This window comes from Ammospiza nelsoni, chromosome 1, assembly GCF_027579445.1.
Source record: "Ammospiza nelsoni isolate bAmmNel1 chromosome 1, bAmmNel1.pri, whole genome shotgun sequence".
Taxonomy (NCBI): Eukaryota; Metazoa; Chordata; class Aves; order Passeriformes; family Passerellidae; genus Ammospiza; species Ammospiza nelsoni.
Genome location: NC_080633.1, coordinates 136,021,459 through 136,037,295, shown reverse-complemented (window position 1 = coordinate 136,037,295; position 15,837 = coordinate 136,021,459). Strand labels below are relative to the sequence as shown.

The 15,837-nt window shown below is 38.6% G+C and overlaps 1 protein-coding gene across 6 annotated transcripts in view; it reads left to right on the top strand.

Annotated features, from left to right (window-relative positions):
* Positions 1-15,837, top strand: part of WWP1 (WW domain containing E3 ubiquitin protein ligase 1) — a 58,907-nt gene that overhangs the window by 226 nt on the left and 42,844 nt on the right. The window contains exon 1 of one of the 6 annotated variants that reach the window (XM_059486053.1): positions 4,710-4,727. The exons of 4 other annotated variants lie outside the window; for them this stretch is intronic. The gene's annotated coding sequence lies outside the window, so the exon portion shown is untranslated. Of the gene's footprint in view, positions 1-4,709; positions 4,728-10,102; positions 10,271-15,837 lie in introns of those variants that run through there. One more of the 6 variants, XM_059486061.1, reaches the window with a different exon arrangement.

Below are 15,837 nucleotides of genomic sequence, written 5' to 3'. Positions count from 1 at the left end.
CCGCAGCCGCTCTGGTTTGCGGTCTGGCCGGGCTGCTGTCCTCGCTCCTCGCCGCCGCTCGGCCGTGGGCAGCCAGGGGGGTGGGCGCTGGACGGCTGCGATCTGCCCCTGTCACCGAGGGGCGGGGAGGAGGGGAATGGGCGTGGGGGCTAAAATGGCGAAGGGAGCCGTAGGGAGGTCTCGGTCTCTCCTTTCCGGCACTTCCACTCGTCGCACCCCTCGGGCTCTGCTGGCCGGGGGCGGCGGCTGTTGCTTCTCCCCTCCCGATGCCCCACATGGTGTTCGGAGAATTGCTGGTTTTCCCTGCCGTCTCCCACTGTGGCTCGCGTCTGGACAGGGCTGAGGGCCTCTGGGCCCGCACCTGGCGAGGGGAGGGAGGGTCGGGGCTGTGGTGAGCCTGTGTCTCTGTGGGGCGGGGGGACAGGGAAGGGGGAGTGTCGCCGGTGTCCGATGTCAGCGAATAACCTTGTTTATTCCTGTCTACGGCCTTTGAGAGGGTGACTGGGGGCTGAGTCGTGACCTGTGTCAACGCTGAGTGGATTGCGAGAGGCTTTAGTGGCCAGGAGTCACTGAGGCAGCTCCACGGCCGGCCCTGGCTCGCTCATGTGCGGGGTGAAAGCAGAGGAGAGAAATATTGTCGCGTTTATGTTCACCTTTCTTTGGTGGAGCCGGGGAGGGAGGCGCTGAGGAGCCGTGTCCCCTCACGGTGCGCTGCTGTCGCCCCTCACGGTGCCGGGCGCAGGGGACACGGGGGGGCTCGGTCAGCGCTCAGGTTTTGCGTGTCTGCTTGTCTCTCGGGGTCCCTGTGAGGGGTGTTTGGCTGAGCAGACTGTGGGAATTGAAGACCTCAGAAGACCTGTTTGTGTCCTTTATCTTTGTTTATGTTGTTGCAAAATGTTACAACTCGGCGTGTTTATTTACTTGATTTTATTTGTAGTTGTCTTATTTTTGGAATGATACCAATTCTCATCCCAGTTTAACTAGGATGAGCTAGCTCTGCTTCCAGATCTATAAATGTTTAAACTGTACATCAAAGAGAGAAAAGGACTTAACACCGTCTAATTATTTTAATGAGAGCTCTTCGATGTTTGGGTGAAACTGTAAAAAAAGGTATTCATATTTCGGTTGTGCTTTCAAAGGGCAGCTGTGTCTTATAAAAAGTAATCAGGATGCCGTGCATTGGAAAAAACTCAGGTTAGGCAAGTTTAATAATACTGGTTTACTAGGAGATGCAATCACTGACTGCAGGTAGCTGGGTTATATATGGACATACCTCTGAAAGACAGTATGATCTTCATTGTAATAAGTCTACTCTTAAAATTGGTATTCTGGTTTAATCTCTGCAGTATAGAAACAAAGGGACTGCTATTGACTGTGGTAAAGCTTTACTAACTTGAACTGGTTGTATATTTTTAAAGAATTTTGTATACTGCCTTATCTGAGTCTGGTCAAGGTCTAAACTGAATAACAATTTCTGGTTGATTTAAATACTAATAAAGATTAAATCAATTTACTTATAGAAAAAAAATCTGAGAATTTTTCATCCTTTTAAGAAAAATTTTACAGCCACAAAAACACAATTTACTTGGATTCATGACCAAGATGCTTTCAAATGGGGCAAGTAGAAATACTTCTGGTTGATGCTGCTTGTGAGCTTGTGGGTTTAGAATCCCTTTATCCCCTCTTCAGTGTGGATTTTGAGCTATATTTTAAAGGTCTAGTCCTGTAAGTGCTTCTAGCTTGAGCAGCCTAGTACTATCCATGGACTTTCCCCAATTACACTGTAGAATAATTCCCTTAAACACAAAATTATACTTGAAAGCTTGAGAGCTTTTGGACTGATTTATTCTCTTGGTATGGGACACTTTGTTACCAAAAGAATATGGATTATTTTTGTTTGTAAAATAGTTTACATTTGTTGTTTAATTTCAGTGAAAAAAACACTGTAAGTCAGCCAGTATGTTTTTGTTAAAGGGTTTTCAATAAACTTTAAATAATCACTTTGCCTACAAGTGCTTCTTAAATCACAGGAATACTGATGGAGCTCAGAGCCAACCCCTTTTCACGAGTCTGTGGAACCCTTGGAAGGAGAAGTGTCTGCTAGTTTTACTGGTATTCATCTTTTTATCTTTCAGTATGAAGTCGGAAATTTTGATAAATTGGAATTTCTCCCCACTTCCCTGTTGTTTTTCATGAAAGAATGTGTGTGGGGAAAGAGATTCCTTCTGGGTTTTGGACAGGAAGAATCAGGAGCAAGGATCTACAACAGGGAATTGGTATCACATTCAGTTTCTTTGTACTTCCTATGCCATTAAAGCATTAGACTTGAAAATTAAGGTGCCATGATCAAAATATCATGACCTAAGCCATGTCTGTTAGTTGGAAATGGCTTCTCTTTATGCACTTAAGGTAAATACTTATTGCTAGCTTAAAAAACCCCTGCAATCTAAATCCTCCACAAAAACCCCCCAGTTCATTTTAGAATTGAGTTGAAATAACGAAGTGTGAAGGCTAGGTGAAGTAATGAACAGAGTGATAACCAAAATAAGTGCTTGCTGCAAGCTGTCTTTAAGTGATTCTTGTTAGTTACTTTTAGCTGTGGTAAAAAGACTCTTCCTGAAGACTGAAAAGGAGTGAAGCTTCTGATAAAAATGTTCTCTCTCTTTTAGGCAGGCCTTGTACTGCACTTGCCTGCTTCTGCAGAGTGTAACATTCACCTGAATTAAAAAAAAAAAAAAAGAAAAAAACCCTTCTGGCTCTGCCAGAAAATCAGTTGCATAGGGACTCAAAGTCAGAAAAGCTGCTCCAGTGTGCCTGTAATAAAGTGTCTGAACTGGGGCAGGATTCCCCAGTTTCTATGGTAGTGTCATATTAGCAAAAATCCTGTTATTTTTCCTCTCCTTGTGAAACTTGTAAACCAGAACTGCTGAACTCTTCATTTGAGTTCTGAGTTGTGCAATATGGTGACACTCTTCTATATTCTCAGGTCTGTGTCCCAGTGCAGGCAATAGGAGCTGGTTACATCCAGGTCCTTCTTTCCAAGTTTGCTGCCATTGCATCAGTAGGCCACATTCTGTGTCGGTGTTCATTCAGATTTACTGTGGTGTGCTGGAGTTCTCCTGTGGTTACATAAAGTGGCTGGAGGTAAGGATCATTGGAAATACTGGAGGTGTCACCACTGTTTTCTTGAAGAACAATAATATAATTGGAAAGAGAAACCTCCTCTACTTACCAGCAGGAGTTGGGAGTGTCCAGAAGAGGCATTCCAAAGGCTTGTAAGAAAGATGAAGTCTTAGAGTGGTGCACCCTCTTTCCCTGCCCTGGCCCTCTCCCCTGTAGAGCACTGACATGGCACAGTTTTTGCTAAAATGTGCTATGATACCTTTAAGAGAGAGTTAGAGGAAGTTTTTGTTTTTAGTTGCTTTTTGTAAGAGAAAAGCTCTAATTACTGCTGCTTGTGATATCTGTTTGCTGTTTGAGGAGCTGCTGGTTTAATCAGAAGCATGTTTAAGTTTAGCTCTGTTTTCCAAGTGTAGTGTTGCTGTAGAGAGAAACACTGGAGATTCCAGGGAAGCTGTCAGAGTGGTTATAGGATGTCAGAATTGTTTACAGGGGAGCGTGCTAGGTTTGATTTTGTTTTGTTTTCATTGCTTTTTTTTTTTTTTAATTTCTTAGCATTGCAGGGAAAGTATGTCAGGAAAACCTTTAGGTTTCTTTTACATAGACATTTACTAATTATTGCACATACAGTAAGAAGTAATTAATCATTGCAGGTTTACATGACTGTACTGCTGTAGTTTTATAGCAGCCTATGTATGACAAAAAAATAATTCTATTTTGATTTGCTCTCCCCTCAGTCAGTGTTGGGGACTGTGTAAGTAAGTTGTTAATCTAATGTACAGTTTGGTAATTCAGTACTGTCAAAAAATCACTTTTAAAATCCTGCTAAAAGAGAGTATGGCTTTGGATTTAACTTACAAATTCTATTTAATTTCCAAGAGTCAGCTAAAATTTACTGAGCTGGTTGTGTTACTTTATAATGGCTTTTGACTAAAATAAAGTCATCAATAAAATTGGAGTGAAGCATGTGTTTAACAAAGCAGATTATGTTCTTCAGTTTTTATTAACCACCATTTTTCTTTCCATTGGAATATGTTAGATATACTTTTGTTCAGCTTTAAGTGGCTAGCATCTGAGCATACTTAAATGTAACCAGTTCAAAACCTGAATACTTTTTTCTGAATAAAATTATCTGTTACACAGTAGGACAATCTCTTGATTTGTCTTTCGTGTAAATAGCCTTGAGAATGCAGATGCATATTAGTATCTGACCCCTCAAGTAGTTCAAGCAGCATAGAATTACTCACATCTACTTTGATTCCATTAGGATTTTAGGCTTATTTTGCAGGATATTGTCTTGAAGATAGAGGAAAGCAATTTAAAAACTGATGAGAAGGGGAAGTCGGATTCTAAAGATAAGCAGCAAAATAATTCTGGTTTATGCATTTAAGTGTCTTCACCTTGCAGCCTGAAGTGGGCAGAGGAGAGCTCTCATCTGTGCTTCTGTGAGCCTGGAGAGCAGTAAACAGGATACTCTGCACATATTTCTCATCACTGGGGTTTTTAACCCAGATCTTTTGGTATAAGATCTGAATGGAGCCGGAGATTAGCAGAAGAATCCTTGAAAAAAGGAAACAACAAAAAACTTCTACCTGTTCCTCATATAGGTGGGTGAAAAATATGGGAGGACTTTGGATTTTATGTGCTATTTCAAGATCGCCAGAAATTCTCAGTATAAATCAAATCAAATGAGTTGTAGTTTTCGAATGGGCTAAAGTAAACAGGAAAGATAAAGTTGTTAATCTGTAAAATTACACAATATGCTTTGGCATCAAAACTGAAAAAATAACACATGTCCAGTTTTGAAACAGAGTGCTGTGATAGCTCTTGAGAAATTCAGAAAGACTTTTTTTTTGTTTGTTGTTTGTAAGGATGGAGTAAAGCTGTTGAGCAGATTGTAATACCTTAGTCTTAAAAGCTGATCTTGTTTTTATTAACTGGTGTACCAAAATTACATACACATTTCTCTCTTGTATTTCCTAGCGTCTGTGGTGACATAAAGTTATGTTTGTAAGCATAACAGTTAAAAAGCAAAGTGAAATATGAGAGGAAAGCTCAATAGAAGATGAATAGTAATAAGATTGGCAAACTTCGCTTTTCTCCTCAGGTTAGAATTGTGTAAACTACTGCTTCCTAAATTTCAGTTCCCTTTTTTCCTCCATTCTTGGCAATATTTATTTTCCACTTCCAACTATCTTTGTACAGTGTTATCTTTTTAAAAAATGATCACTTTTCTTACTTAGTAGCTGAAAAGGTTTTGGGCATTAAAATAAAAAAGAGAGGAAAAGAAGATGGATTTTGACTTCAAGATGCCAGTTACAAGGACAGTAAAAAAATCAGTTAGTATTGAAAATCTGGTGGAAGACTGATATCTGTATGTCATTCCAGAATAAAATAAATCCCTGACTGAATGTCTTGTAAGAGGTTGCTGACAAAATTTCGTCATGGGATGGTGAATTAAATTGCATTGTTAAGGGAATAGCCATGGGAAAGAAAACTATTTGGAATCTTACTTCATAACATGATAAAAAGTCTTCTGCTAATGAACTGACAAAATCGGTAATTGAGTAGTGAAAGTTGGACCTTCAGATGGAAATAACAGTGGGTAGTGTAATATTTGGTGATAGGTACATTTGCTGTGTTAACATAGGAGACCTAATGTAGGAAAGAGTAGCTACAGCTATTCCTCAAAATGAGGTGTAATGAAGTATTTGGTACCAAGAACCAAACACAGTGAAGAACTGTTTTACAAAAATGTCCCATCAGAAATGGAGTAAAAATCTAAATGTTGGAATGTATTCAGAATATAACATATATGAGCTTACATGCTATTTTTATATTACTTACATAAGCGTATTTGTTACTGTTCTATGGGAAATGGTTTTGGGAATCTCCCAGATATTTTACAAATGAACTGTTGTGTTTCTTTGTTGTTTGTATTCAGTGTTTGATCAGGAAAATATAACTGATTGAGAAGAAAACTATCAGAGTAGTACAGCTTCTGTGCAAATAAAATGAAAAATGTTGTTAATTTTTAGCATTAAACGAAAGTGAAGAGAGGCCTCTAGCAGAGGCACACAGAACCTTAAATATTAAATATAACTTTCAGCTCATGCTGTTAATCCTGTGTCATATAACTAAACAAAGAGGTATTAGAGAACACTTCGAAAAGTTGTGGAGGGTAGTCTATCAAGAAGTAATTCTTACACTGTTCAGTTGAGATTAACTGATGTATGATTCAAAATAAAGAACAAACAGACAAGGAGAAAATCCATTGCTAAGAAATAGGGATTTTAATAAAAATATCATAGAGATAGTATTTTAGTACATAAACTAAATGTATTTTAAAATACTTTCAAAGAGCTGGTTAGTCTAAACTGCCCACTGTAGCTTTTTTTTTTTTTTTTTTTTTTTTTGTTGTTACAGTTTGTTTATGTTTTGGTTGGTTTTTTTGAATATAACTGTCAGGGACAGTCTACTTTCAGAGTTGGTTGCTGTTCTTGTCTCTTGTATAAATCTATCATCCTGGTTGCTTCAGTTTCAAAGCTTTAAAGGCTATAAGTAATCAAAATGGATTAAATAAATCTTTATTAGCAGAGACATATACTTTGGGCTGCTTTTCCTGCATGTTTGAACATTTTGTGTTTCAGTCCCTCCCATATAACAGAGGGGAACTAAGAACATTTTCCCAGATGTTTAGTGACACTCCACAGCTTAAAAACTGGTGTTTCTAAAGGTTGATGTAGAAGATGTAGGAATAGACTAAAGAATAAAACAGACAATGTCATCATGCCACTGTTTCTGTGCACAGTGCATTCCTAGCTTGAATGAATGCTTTGTGTATTTTTTCAACTTCTTCTGTGTCCTGCCCCATCTTGAAAGCTGTACAGTACAACTGGGGAAGGCACAAGAAAGGACAGCAGGAGGAGGAGAGATTCGTAGGGATGAAGACTTAGGCAATGACTAAGCATTTCTAGTGCTCTTCAGGCTGAATGCCTGTCTGTTGACCATACTATGCAAGTGTATATTTTGTGAGTAAAAGATGCTGGAGATGCTTTTCTCTTGCTTGTCTTCTAATATCTACCCTCACAAGTCCCTTGAAAACCAACCTGAATTAGGGAATGACTTTGACCTCCTTCAGTGGGAAGCTGGTCTTTTCTGTGCACTTTTTGTAGCCACCTGATTTCAAAGCAGTGTTGCTCACAAGAATAAGCTGTTAATAATTTTAAGTTTTATAACTTAGTCTTTAGCTTTTATCTAGAAAGGATGCTGACCTTCATGAAAGTGTGTTTTCATTCACTGTTGCTTTTGTAATGATGTGTTAAACTTACTATGCAAGATATTCTTTTGGTTCAGTATTGACCCTTGAGAAGTCAAACTTTGGGCCCTTCTGGTACAACCTGTTTTTTATTAATTTTATTAATTAATTAATATTTTTATTTATTAATAAAAACAGTGATCTGTTTTTTATTAATTTTCATGTTCTCAACTTGCGATTTTTTTTTTGTAGTTAAATTTTGGAATCATATTAACTCAGACTAAAATTGGATTGGAAAATAATTAGCAGAAACAGGCAACTGTTTGTTTTAGGATGTGAGAATTATTCATCAGCTTAGAGCCCTGGTAAGGATCAGGTTGAATTCTCTAGCACTGTAGAGACTGAAGGGCTATTTTTGAAAAAGCAAGCGCCAGTGCTTGGCTGAATGCTCTCAGGTAGCAGTAGGGAAGATTAGTGCAGTCTGTGACTGGAAGTAGGACAGACATGTTTTAGTGTTTTAACACTGCTGAGATTGACAGCTGGAAAGAGCCTTGCATAGCACTTTTAAAAAATCAAATATTCAGAGAAAAGAGAGTGAGAACATGCAGTGAATTCTACTTATACCTCTTTGAGCTATTTTTTGAGATAAAGTTACTGGTGAGAGGTGGATCACATCAAATGTCTTACTGACAAAAATTGCGCAAAACCCTTTCTGCCACTTTCTCATAACACTGAGTAGGCTTCTCTTCCCCTCTTTGAATTATTGTTTTTTTGTGACTTATCAAAACAATGGGGAGGCTGGGAAACTATTTTGTGGATCAGTAATAATGTATTTCCCATTATTGGTCTTCCTTAGTCACCTTTTTCATATCCCATAAAAACATAGTGGGGGGGATGTAAGAGTAACAGCAGCACTCTTGGTTAATGTCTTAAAAGTTGTTCCATGTTTGCTAATTTTGCTATGGCTGCAGCAGAGTGTGTTTACACCATTCAAAGCTATTGTAACTAATAAGGTGGTGCTGACAGACACAAATTCCTGCAAGTGGATTTTATAAGCTATCTGGGCACTCTTGGTATGTGCTCAGGCTCTCTGCCTGTTCAGAAGCTCGTAGTTCTCCATTTTCCATATGGTGAAAATAGGTTACCTACATAGTTTAATATGGAAGTACCTATATGTAACTAGGGGGTAAAGTTTTCTGTTTGCAGTGTAGGTACACTAAAATCTGCCCATATTTTAACAATCTATCTTAATATATTGCTTTACATTGCTCTTGATGCAAGTCTGATGAGCAATAATTTATACTAAGCATTAGAATTTTGCATAACAGAAGACAACCCAGAAGGCTTGTGTGGCTAGCATATATAGTGTTCTGACAGATATGAGAGCTATTTAGCTAAATATTAGAATTAAGGAGAAAATATTCTTCCCTGATATCTTGACATATGTGTTGGCCTTTACCTACCATTGTTCTGTTCAAGAAACATGAAAGTTGTTTACTCTGTTTGTTTCGCTGCGTGTGTATTTTTATCTGTAACACGCAGAGGAGGCATTGTGGTATTTTTCAGTATTTGGCATTGTGGTAGGAGCTAGAGGCATCATTGTGATTAAGATTTGCAAGCAATGCATGCTGTAAATATTTTGCGGTAAGTTGCTCTGTAGCAGTGGAACTAGGCTCCATACAGACTTTTCTTACAATTCTTTGCTTCACGTGCTGTTCTAGACCCTTCTTACTTGTAATAAAAAAGGTACTGTGCGCTGCTGCAGCTCAGACTGATTCTGAGCTTTCTGTGGTGTTTCTGCAGCTTTTGAGTCAGGCAGTGTAGAGAGCTTGAACTCACGCTGCAGCCTTTGCTCAGCAAGCACATGAAATTGTGTCTCTTTCCTCTGCTAGGCTATTGAACTTTGTGAAACTCATGGGAACTTAGTGTTTCAGAAGATATTACTTCTCAGTTAATTTTAACTGAATTTGGTGGTGAACAGATTCACTTAGAGGGATGGAGATGAAAGGAAGAGGGGGGAGAGGCAGGTGGACAGTATGAGTCATGCATGTGATGTTTGCTTGGGAAAACAAGGCTAAAAAGGTCCAAGTATAAGGCAGACCAGAACAGCCAGATGTGTGCAATGGAATCATAGTCATTTGTCTGGGCCTCTTGCATAACACTCGGAAATACAGTTTTTTGTAAACTTCTGTAATGGTACTATATTTTTTCTTAGACCCTTATATGAGGCTGGTAATACGTTATAGATAATGCACAGATCAATTCTGAAGCATTTGTAGCAATGGTCAATGAACGTACTTGAAAAAAATGGAGAAAATGCTGTTTGTATATAGCTTGCTCTCTATATCAATAGCAGTAGATGAAGATTTGGTTTCTGAGATGGAGGGTTGGAAAATGCATACAACTTGGCTTAAGAAGGAGAGTTTATATTGTATATAAATATACAGTAATATTTATGTGAAGAATGTTAGAATTTGTCCAAAGGAGGAGTAGAGGACATGATATGAGGGGCAGCTCAGGATACTGTGTTTGCTTGGCTTAGAGAAGATGAGATGCAGAGGTGACGTCATTGCTGTCTACAGCTCCCTTATGATGGGGAACAGATAAGGAGGTGCTGATCTTCTGGTGTGCAGTGATAGGAGGTGAGGGAGTTGCTTAAAACTGTTTTGGTTTGGTTGGTTAATCAGAAATTCTCTGCTGAATCATGGAATGGCGTATGTTGGAAAGGATCTCAAAAGTGGGGTCAAGCACTGGAACAACCTTACCAGGGAAGTGGGCATGTCCCCAAGCTGTCAGTTTGCAAGAATAAAATAGAGTACAATATTTCAATTAGCAGGAACCTACAGTGATCATCTAGTCCACCTGCCTGAGCAGTTCAAGGCTGACAGCAAGGTAAACTATGTTGTTAAGGGCGCTGTCTGAATGTCTCTTAAGCACTGATGGGCCTGGGGCATAGACCATCTCTCTAAGAAACCTGTTACAGTGTTTAACCACCTTCTCAGTGAGGAAATACTTTCTAATGTCAGGTCTGAACTTCCCCTGACTCAATGTTGAACCATTTCTGCATGTCCTGTCACTAAACAACCTGGACAGGAGATTAGCACCTCCCTCCCCAGTTTTCAGCAGACTTGATAATGGTCCATTCAACTCCATCTGGTTCATTGATATAAATATTGAACAGGACTGGCCCTGGAACTGAGCCTTGAGGAACAGCACTGGGATGGGTCACCAGTCCCATTTGGTACAAGCCTTTGAGCTCTGCCCTTCAGACAGTTCTTCACTGAGCATACCATGAACCTGCTCTTCCCAGTTGGGCAACTTGTCCTGAAGGATGTTGTGAAGAACAGTATCAAAAGCCTTGCTAAAATCCAGAACTGTGTCTGCCACCTTCCCTTCATCCACAAGGTCAGAGACCTTATCCTAGAAGGATATAAAGTTAAACAGGATCATTTCATGATCACAGCTGCCAAGAGAGCAAACTACTGTCACATCCCCCACGAGTTCTGTATTCACGAATAGCAAGTCTGGGAGGGCATCTTTTCTAGCTGGCTCACTGAGTACCTGTGACAAGGAGTTACATCCTACAGACTTCAAGAATTTCCAATACTTCCTCATCACAGTGGTATGGTGCTCCTGATTGATATTAATTGAAATCTTTTATGAGGGCAAGGGCTACAAATTCATAGGTTTCCCCTAAATTGCCTTGAGAATAATTCATCAGTGATTATGTGCTGGCTGGGGTATCAGTGGTAGACACCCACTGCAACAACTCTTTTTCTTCCATACTAATCCTCTCTCAGGGGCTCTCAATCATACCATCACTAGCTGGAAGGATGTGCAATCAAACCCTTGCTCACAAACAGAGCAATTCCTCCACCTTGCCTGCTCTGCCTTTTGCTCCTGAACAGCCAGTAGCCCTCCTTCCCAGTGGTCCAGCCGTGAGACTCATCCCACCAAGTGTATCCCAACACCAATAATATCATAGCCCTGGGAACTGACCAATCCATCCTGTTCAGGAAGCATTTAGACAGTGCTCTGAGATGTTTTTGACTTTATATTAAAAGATGTTTACCTTTTATGTTGCACTGTGTGGAGTCAGGAGTTGGATAGGGTGATCCTTGGGGTTGTCTTCCATCTCAGAATGTCCTGTGTTTTAAGAAGAGTTACAGTTTGCTTTCCACTTCAGTTCTCTGTCGATCTGCTGCAGGGTTGGCAACTTGGAACTTAGTAACAAAATATTTACAGTGTATCAGGCACATCGGAGTATCTCTGGAGAAGTTGTTGGTTTGCTGTCACGGAAAACTAGTGCCTTGTCCTATTGTCAAGGCCTTGTAACTCTTGGAAGAGGAGAGTGCTGAAGCTGACATTCTACTTCTGTGAAAGCAGATCCTAAGGAAACCACTACTGTGTTTATATCAGCAGTATGTACTGTGGCCTTGGTAAAAAGATGAGAAATCAAATGCTGCTATATCCCTGACTCTTCTGGCTGGTCTGAAGATTCACTCCCAAAAGTATGTTGATGAAAACAGAAAGCATGAGGATATTCTCACAGCTTTCTTCTCATTTGTTTTGTTGAAGTACTAATTAACAAGCTTTGGTCCTTTTCCAGATCTCTCAGCCTCAAGTAATTCTCATTTTTTTAGGGTAATACTTGTAAACTGTTCTTAGATAAAGGAGTGAGGGACATTGTAAGTTGAAGATGGTTTTGGTAGTATGTTTGTGTTTTGACTGGAGAAGCAAAACATTCTCTTGGCAGAAGATACCTGGGGGTCCTGGTGGGCATGAGGTTGAACATGATGCAGCAATATGCCATAGGGACAGAGGGTGACTGGTTCCTGGGCTGCATTAGACAAAGGATCTCAGTCTGGTTGAGGGAGGTGGTCCTTGCTTTTTATTCAGCACTGGTGATGGGGCAACATCTGGAGCGCTGTGCCCAGTACTGGGCTACTCAGTACAAAGGAGACATGGATGGGCTGGAGAGAGTTTAATTAAAGGCCATCAAGATGATTGAGGCACTGGAGCACCTCTACTTAAAAAAAAAAAGTTTCCAATATTCACCATTAGCATAGAATATGTCCTACAGTTACAAATGTTTTGAATAGTACATTTTACTGTCCTTTCAGGTTTTCCAGATCTGTTTGTATAGGTGATATTTATGTGCCTGATGAAATAGTTATTTTTTTTAGCATATGTATTTTAAACTCATCAGTACCTAAGGAATTGGAGTAAGTACTAAAGGGATCTGAAGGAATCTTATGATCTTGATAAGTAGCTAACTATTCTATTAAGTAGTTTCAAGTTGTTAGCTTTGCATTTTTATAAACTATCCTAGATTTTTTTTTAAGGTAGAGACCTACATTTCAGTCCCTCAGTATTCCTCTGACTCAAGTTTAGCAGTAGGTACCACAGAAAATAATTTGTTGCTCAACAAACTTTACTACAATCTTTGCTACAATCCTGTCCTAGAAGTTCTGTCACTGTGTATTTCCATTGTCTGAGAAGTAAAATCACTGCTCTTAGCATTATTTTAAATGATCAGGGAAAAACTGATTTCCATTTCTAGTGTCTTCTAAGCTGTTAAACAATGACACATGCTACTGTTTTACAAATGGTATCTCATAGGTGAGGAGGCTGTTCAGTACTACTCACAGCATCTTACAAATTTACTGGGTAATTATTAAACTTATCTATGCTTTATGATTCTGAATACATTTTGTACCATCTTTTGCATTCAGTTTGAGTGTAGAACTATTGCTTAAGTTGTTTTCACAAGGATTCTGAAAGTTAATAATCTTTCCTTCATTGAGCATACTGTCAAATAAGTTGGGACTTGTAATGTTTCAGGTTCTTCAGTTTCATGCATAATTTTAAGACATAGGTAGAAAACCTGATGGTAAGCATGCATGCTACTTTGTTGCATTCTGAAATATTTTTTATTTGTAACATATGGATTTCATGTGTACTTTTGTGTGGAATAATTAAAATATCTCCCAGAAAAATTTTAGATTATATAGGTATAAAATGCAAAGAAAAATATACATAGGACTGAAATTTAAAGGTAGCAAAGGTGACAACAACAAAAAAATAAGAGGTTCAAAAAACAGGAAGTGTTTAAATTCATGCAGATAAAAAGGTATGGGAATTGGCTGCTTGGGGCAAAAACAGAATACCAGAAGATGTGGAACGTGGTTTAGTCTGTGAAGAAAAAAAAAGTAATACCCCAGTGTCATATAAACAGATCTACTAAGTTAAATTGAAAGAATTTCAGACATTCAGGGTAAGGCATCCAGATTAAAAATCAAAGGTTAGAGCTGTTTGTGTAACTTGGACTTTGTTTTTCTCTCATATGTCTAGCAGGAGTCACACATGGAAGCACTGTTTACTGGGCTTTGCCTCTGAACCATTTCTTTCAGTGTATCTGTAAGAATGACAAAAAACCCACCTGCTGCTTAATGGTGCTTCATTACTCCATAGTTCTTGTTCAATTCATTTACTTAATTTCAATTAACTGAAGCTTGTCAAGGCTTTTATTTGACATTGAAAAAAAATCTCTTCAATGTTTTTGCAACTTCTAGTAATTTTAAGTGTGACTTAGTGCCTGCTTAACTATTACAATATGTTCATTTAGAGCTTTATATACCCTTGTTAAAGTCTTTGCCAGCTAGAAAGATGTGTAATGTGAAATAATTAAAACAATAGCATAGCTAGGAAATATTTTCTTTTTCTTTAAGTTTGTTCTTGTGTTCAAACAATTTTGGCTCCTTAACAGGAGTGCAACAGAGTGCATATGTCAAAGAGTTCCTGTAAGTGGCTGAGGCATGTCAAGGTACCATTTTGCCAGCTTTATGAGTATTTTAAATTCTGGCATTCTTTTGAAAGGAATCAAACCAGCAAATATTTTCATTAAGTGTATAAGATATCCATGAATATAGCTTTTTACTGGAAGCTATAGGAGTAAGGTTGTTTCACAGGAGTATGGTTGTTTTTTCTTCCCCTGCCTTCCCTCATACACCAATTAATTGCTGATTAATTAAAGCTAATACCTTGGCCTACATGATGTCTTGTCTGTATCCCTAGTCCATTGCAACTAAACCAAAATTTGTATTGGGCTTTACTGTATATTCCTGTTTAACATACATCTGTTAGAAAAGAGAGTGGAACTGCAGACTTTCTAAATTGGCCTGAAATAGTAAATTGTAGAGAAGGAGAACATCTCAAATGGAGGAGAGATGAAATTTTTGTGAAGAACAAATTAGTTTTGTATTCAACATGAAGCAAATGTTCAGTGGTTCTCAGAAGGCCCTGCTGGTGTTTGTGATAAGTATTTCCATTGCTCTTAAAGTGGCATTTGGTTTGTGGTAAGGTTTGTGGCATTCGAGGAAAGAAAACTTTAAGTTCTCTATTTGCCTGTGTGTAATTATTACTGTAATTTTAACTTTTGATGATCAGAAATATCCATATAGGGAATGCCAAGTCTTTTTTTTTTTTGTAAATGTTGCAGAGGGCAAGAAGAATTGTAGAAGTAACTTTACTGTCCTGCTCAGTGTAAGAAAGGCCAACGTGTTTTTGGGTCTACAGATATTTCTCCAGATCTGTTTCAGGTCTGGCTTCTGTTTGTGCATCTCAAATTACTGAGGTGAACGTTTCCTGATGGCAAAGGGAGAAATCCTTAATTTTTAAAATGATAATAGAGTTACTGGTTCTCTCTGGAAGTAATACAGTTTTGGTTCTTTTTAAAAAAAAACCAGTTAATTAGACATGTGTTCAATTAGCTGTGACAAAACCATCAGCATTTTAAACATTGATAAATAGTGAAATGGACTTTTCAATCAGAACTGTGTTGAATAAAAATTCTGGATTTTCAAAGCCTTAATGGAAAGAGATTGATTAAGAAACTTATTTGCATCTGACTTAAGAAAAGGCATTTTTTCTCTTTTTTTTCCTTCTTATTTTTACATCAATAAACTTGCTTCTGATCCTATACTTGCTGATTTTCATCAGCCTGGTAACTCCCTTCCCTCACCTAGCCTTGTTTCTTTGGTGGAAGAAGAGGGCCTGGAGGCAGGACTAGAAGTGTGGATGATTTTCTGTGCTACCCAACAAAGTGGAACAGATGTCTTTTCCTGAAAGATGCTCACACAGGGTTGCTGTGTCACCCTGCATGCTCCACCATGGGCAGAGCTTCCCTAGAATCTTTCCTTCCCATACTTCACACTCAGAAGAGCTACAGTACAGAGATTCTGGCACCTACAGCCTTCAAAATCACTGTTCACTTCTGTAACCTTTAGCATTAATTGTTTATATTAATGAATTAAAGTAGAAAAAAATTTAACTGATTTCAGTGATGGGATTTTTCATATGTTATGAAGTGATATCACAGGTAATTGGACCATGCTATCTTGGTACTTTTTTTTCTTATTCCTCGCTTGATTCTTGTGGTGTCATATGAGTAAGAAAGT